This window comes from Vipera berus (assembly GCF_964194415.1).
Source record: "Vipera berus genome assembly, chromosome: 2".
Classification (NCBI taxonomy): domain Eukaryota; kingdom Metazoa; phylum Chordata; class Lepidosauria; order Squamata; family Viperidae; genus Vipera; species Vipera berus.
The window spans coordinates 279579177-279585316 of NC_138203.1; positions in this window are offsets into that span (position 1 = coordinate 279579177).

Sequence of the window (6140 nt, forward strand, 5' to 3'; positions counted from 1 at the left end):
AACCGCCAAACTGCCGACCTTCTGATCGACAAGCTCAGCGTCCTAACCCACTGAGCCACTGCATCCCTTAAAGTCTACTTTAAGGTGGTGTAAAAACAAAAAATGCACGGTCAAAAATCAACAGTCCAAGTAGTAATCCAAAATACAAAGTCTTCTTACCGGTCCAGAGGTCAATACACAGTTCAGGTTTATCACAGTAACAGAGCAAAAACAGTAATAGTAGAAAGCAGTAAATTCAGAGAGAGAAAGAAGCTACGTTACTAGCTCCCTCTTATGGCCATGAGAACACTTACACACCCATTGGCCAATTAACATCTTAAAGACATAACATCGTGGTTAATATATTTTCAACCCAACATTGTAGGCTAACACCATATGCCTAACAAAGCCTTTGCAAATGCTTCTTTTTAAATAAAAACTTGGTTGCTGGAATCCCAAGTGAGTTTGTTTCTTTTGGGATATTGAGCCACGTTCCAAACACAATCCTAAAAGTGAAAGAGTCGGTGGTGACTTGGATCTCTTGCACTCTGAATACGAGAGGACCGAGGGGCGGATAAGGGGGCAAAAGAGATCCTGAGGATTAAGTACCATCTGAAGGATATTTTCCCCCTCTAGATTGCAACATTTTAGGATAAAACATTTTCCATGCTACAAAGATTACTAGGAGTTCTCTCTGTGAGGACTCACAACTGTACGACAACAATTGTCTACACACCAAGCTCTGATGCGGTTTGTCACTCGGAAAGAGTGTCCAGCAATCTGAGCAACTGGATTGCATTTTTATCTGCAGACCCAGGAAAATATTTCCCACACACCAGATGCGTAATTTCCTTTTCTTGTGAAGTCAGTATTTTGCAATATTCCAAGTATTTATGCAAGGACACCCCCCCTTTTGTGAATGTTCCAGGTTTTATCCAGGTTTCCTTACAGGTAGTCCTCGGCTTATGATTTCACCTAAGCACCGTTCCAAATTGTGAAAAGCGCCTATGACCCCTAAAGCATTTCTGGCCATTGTAAAATTTTTGCCTCTTTTCCCCAGGATTTTGTGACTAAATTATGAGCACGTTGGCAACCGGCTCCCTTTTACGCCCAGTTCCATGGTCTTGCAGCCATAGGATCACAATGTGCAATGTTTTTGTCAGGTTTTTTTTCCCCAGAAGAGCCTTGGTGGAGCAGTGGGCTAATGCCTCCTTAAGTAACACCAGCTGCCTGCAATTAGTGCAGGTTCGAGTCCCACCAGGCTCAAGGTTGACTCAGCCTTCCATCCTTCCGAGGTAGGTAAAATGAGGACCCAGATTGTTGTGGGGGCAATAAGCTGACTTTGTTAAAAATGTCGCTTGGGGGGTGGGACGAAAGCCCTAATAAGCAGGCATATACATAGAATGAAGGCTATTGCTAAGCACATTGATTTGTGCTTCTTAGATTATAAGCCGCCCTGAGTCTTCGGAGAAGGGCGGGATATAAATGGGATTAAAAGAAAAAAAAATGTAAATTTGAATACATTTACAGTCAGGACTGCAGTGACCTGCTTAATAGCCAGAAAAGTGTCATAAAATCAGATTTGGTTATATGATTGCCTCAGTGTATCCGTGTATAAATCCCGGACTAGCAACACTCTGTAAAACCTAATCTACCCTCCCCAACACTTGTAACTCTTGTGTAACATCTCTGGCAAGTTACTAATGCTACTGCTTTTTGAGCAAAACCTCAAACCCCCGAGTATTTTACTCACTTTCCCAATGAGGCAGGACATAAAGAAGGACATAAAGTGAGACAGGACATAAAGTGAAGGCAGGAGATAAAAGTGAGGCATAAAAAAAACGTGTGTATTAGTTAGAAAAGAACAAGGAAATGGAAAATGGCTTAGGTCCGGGATATTTGCAGGACCGTCTGCTGCCAGGAACGACTTCCCATCGCCCTGTGCGCTCACACAGAGAGGGCCTCCTCAGGGTGCCGTCCGCCAGACTATCTATTTATTTATTTATTTATTTATTTATTTATTTATTTATTTATTTATTTATTTATTTATTTATTTATTATTTATTTATTTATTTATTTATTTATTACATTTATATCCCGCCCTTCTCCGAAGACTCAGGGCGGCTTACAAGCTTAGCAGTAGCCTTCATTCTATGTATATGCCTGCTTGTTAGGGCTGGCGATCCCCCCAGGGGGAGGGCCTTCTCTGTGGGGGCACCTGCCTTGTGGAATCAGCTCCCCTGGAGCTCCGGATGGCCCCTGATCTCCAGTCCTTTCGTCGTGACCTCAAGACATACCTTTTCCAACAGGCCGACCTGGACTGATGATAAGGGTTTTTAATTATGTTTTTAATGTTTTTATTGGTTTTAGTGGGGCTTTGTAAAATTTAATTTCTTTTAATATTTGTATTCATTGTTTTTATTGTTGTTTTTATTGTTGTTAGCCGCCCTGAGTCCTTCGGGAGATAGGGCGGCATATAAGTCCCATAATTAAATTAAATTAAATTAAATTAAATTAAATTAAATTTAAATTAAATTAAATTAAATTAAATTAAATTAAATTAAATTAAATTAAATTAAATTAAATTAAAAAATTAAATTAATTAAATTAAATTAAATTAAATTAAATTAAATTAAATTAAATTAAATTAAATTAAATTAAATTAAATTAAATTAATTAAATTAAATTAAATTAAATTAAATTAAATTAAATTAAATTAAATTAAATTGCCAAACCACAAGTTCATCTGTCTCTCATACCTACTTAGTCAAGCACAGAGCTCAGCTACATCTAACCACATATGTCTCGTTTGCAGCTAACCACAAACATGGTGCCGGAAACTTAGGTGCTTCTGCAAGGAACCTGTGACCTCGATCAGTGAACGGTTGCAAGATATTTAGCTAAATTCAGCATAGCAACAAGGGGGCCGGGAGCTGTATGACAAGGGGAATTGGGGGCTGTCATTCAAGTAAGCAATCAATGCTGATTAAGGTACATTACCCGTGTTTTGCTGTTTTTGAAGACTATATATGTACTTGCTTTTCCGTGAAAACGTGTTCAGATGTTGCTACGGCTTTTTGCTCTGAACCTTTTGCGCAAAATAAAACAAACTTCTTTTGATTCTGGGGTCTCTTGATTCTGCAACACCTTGATTGGGTACTCTAAGATGGTATTAAAGTTTCATTGACAAAGAAAAGCATTCTCCCCACATCAAGCTGAGACAGCGCAAGTTCAGGTACCAACTCAGGTGTAACATTTTTACCCAAAGATTGGACAGGAGGCCTGAAGGTATGAAACTTTGGTTCAGGCTACAGCAGAGCTCTTAAAGCCTAAGCCTCTGACCTATGTCCTACTTCCCTCTCCTTGTCAGCCAACAGCTGTGCTCAGCCGTTAGTATTTTTATCTTGACCCAGACATATGCATCCTGTTGTTTTCCTCTGGGGTAGCCATATATCACATGTAAACTCCTTTTTCTGTTGTTTATCCGCACTAAGCATATTTCACTTCTCCATATGATGTTATCTACATTACCATATATTATTCCTCCCCATGTAACGCCTATACTATGACGTATGAATACCAGATAAATGTAACTGTATAAATGTATGCTGATTTGGACCTTTCGGGGTTCAGACATTTTTTTAATACTTTGTTGGCAGTTTGAACCTGCGCAATAAAATCTTTCCTACATTGAAGAGCTTGGCCTGGTCTCTGTCAATTTTTCCTACTTCAAAACAATTGTAGAATTTCCCCTTCTGTCACCGTGTGAAGTTTCTGGTGAACAGTTAAGATGTGAGTTTTGGGGTGTGGGGGGGAAGGTTTCCTGCATTGTTCACGACTGAAGAGATTTATCTCTGCTATGGACCTGGAGGGGCCGGGAAGAAGCCTCGAGCAGATCCCTTCTGGATCCCAAAGATCTTCTAACCCAGCTGTGCAGTTGCCCAGGAGGGAACAGATGGAGGGGGCGCCCTAGTGAATCCCTCAGGGGAGCAAGTGGGAAAGAGCTGGGGGGAGATGGAAACCCTGCAGGCCTGGCCAGGAGTCCCCCAGGGGTCCTGTGGACGTGAGGGTGGCAAAAGCAAGAGTCCACCCAGGGCCCCCATCCACCCACCCCTCCGTCCCCCTTTGCCTTTCCCCTTTCTGCACAGAATTGGAGAGAGGCGCTGGGGATTCTGGGTGCCTGCTTCCAAAATATTTCTCTTTCTGAGATACAAAAACAATTAGGAGCATTTAGAGCAGCACCCCGGTTTAAGGAAGAGGCGGAAGAAATAGCAGGAGTTAAGCAGGTCAGTCCAATGAAAGCCAGGAGACACCCCCCCTCTGGCCACCTTGCCCCAGCTGCTGCCCTCCAGATGTTTGGGACTTCGATTCCCACATCTGCAGAACACCAGATTGGGAAAGGCTGTTTGGGGGCATAACCGACCACATTCAGTTGGAAAGAATTGGGTGGGGCAGATGGGGCAAGGGGGTCTCTTTATAGAAACCAGTTTTTTTAAAAAAAATCTGGTAACTTTTAAGATCCGTGGACTAAAATCCCCAGAATATCCCCAGGGAGCATGCTGGGAATTGAAGTCCAGGCATCTTAAAGTTGCCAAAGTCGAAAACCTCTGACAGAAACAGATGCGTTGGCTTTCTGATGAATTGTTGGGGAACTGCTGCTTCACCTGGAAAGCAGCTCCTTTTTCATGGCTGTTTCCATCACACAGGACCTTCTTGGTGGTGGCCTCCCACTTCTGGATCCTTTCAACAATTGCCACTGCCCTGCGGGGTTTTTCAGGATACAGATGGCAGGTATGTATATATTCCATGCATATACTACATGTTGCAAGTGTGTATGTACGTATATATTACATACATACATACATACATACATACACACTTGGAATACTGCATCCAGCTCTGGTCACAGCGAGTGTGAAGCTAGAGGTGAGGGTAAGGCTTCTGGTCTCCAGATGTTCTGGGGTCCCCCTCCGTGGTTGAGACAGGGTGGAAAGACAAACGGGGCAGACTCTTCTGTGCAGCCGATGTTGGGGGGTGGGCACCAGGAGAAGACTCAGGAAGAAGCCCTGAGCTGATCCCTTCTGGATCCTGAAGATCCTGGAAGTGCAGCTGGGAAGTTGCTTCAGAGAGAGCAAATGGAGGCAGCTCCCCACTGAATCCCTGGAGGGAAGAAATCGGAAAAACCAGGAGCAACAGGAACACACACACCCCATCCCGTGCGAGGAGGAGTCTTCTTCAGCTGGGTGTTTGTGGATCTTGACTGAGGACGGAGAGGGGCTGGCCTGGGATCTCTTCCCCATGGAGGGGAGGATGCAGAAGAGTCCCAAAACGCCTTTACCTGCCCCCATTGCCTTTCCTAACCTATAGATCTCCCACTTTGGGTGTCTGGGAAGGGGTCTCCTCCACCTCCGCCTAAATGCAAGGACGGGCACTGTTATATACTTTAAGAAACCATAATTTCCAAGTTTCTTGCCTTCCGTTAACAGGTCCTTCCTCTTTTCACCTCATAACCCAACCAGTATTTCACCTTCCTTCTGGAATTCCTTCTTGCTCCAGTTCCATTTCGCTTACAAAGCAAATATAGCTGCAAAATATTTCGGCCACGGCTTCCCCGGAGACGGAGAAGCGGGGAGGGTCTGCTAAGTCAAAAGAGGCTGGCAGCTGCCATGATGCTTTGGGGCTTTGCTGCCCCAGAGTCCGAAGGCGACTTTAAACTAGGATTCCCTTTGCTGCCCCAGAGTCCGAAGGCGACTTTAAACTAGGATTCCCTTTGCTGCCCCAGAGTCCGAAGGCGACTTTAAACTAGGATTCTGTTTGCTGCCCCAGAGTCCGAAGGCGACTTTAAACTAGGATTCCCTTTCCGCCCAGGAAGTCAGCTAACTCTCCCTTAACATTATTCACCATTGTGGTGAACAATGTGGGAAAACGGCACTCCAGACAAATTAACAACAGGCTATAGGTTAGTATAAATGCTTTTATTCAGGCTGCACAATGGACTGAAATGATTTTGTGGTAAAGCGTAAAAGTTTTTCCCCTCGCCTGGGTGTTACTAAAATAAGGTTCTGACCTAGAGGGAGAAAATATCCTCCAGATGCCAACTTAAGCCTCAGGGTCTTTTTTTGCCCCCTTACCCACCCTCTCGTATTCCCAGTGGAACATAC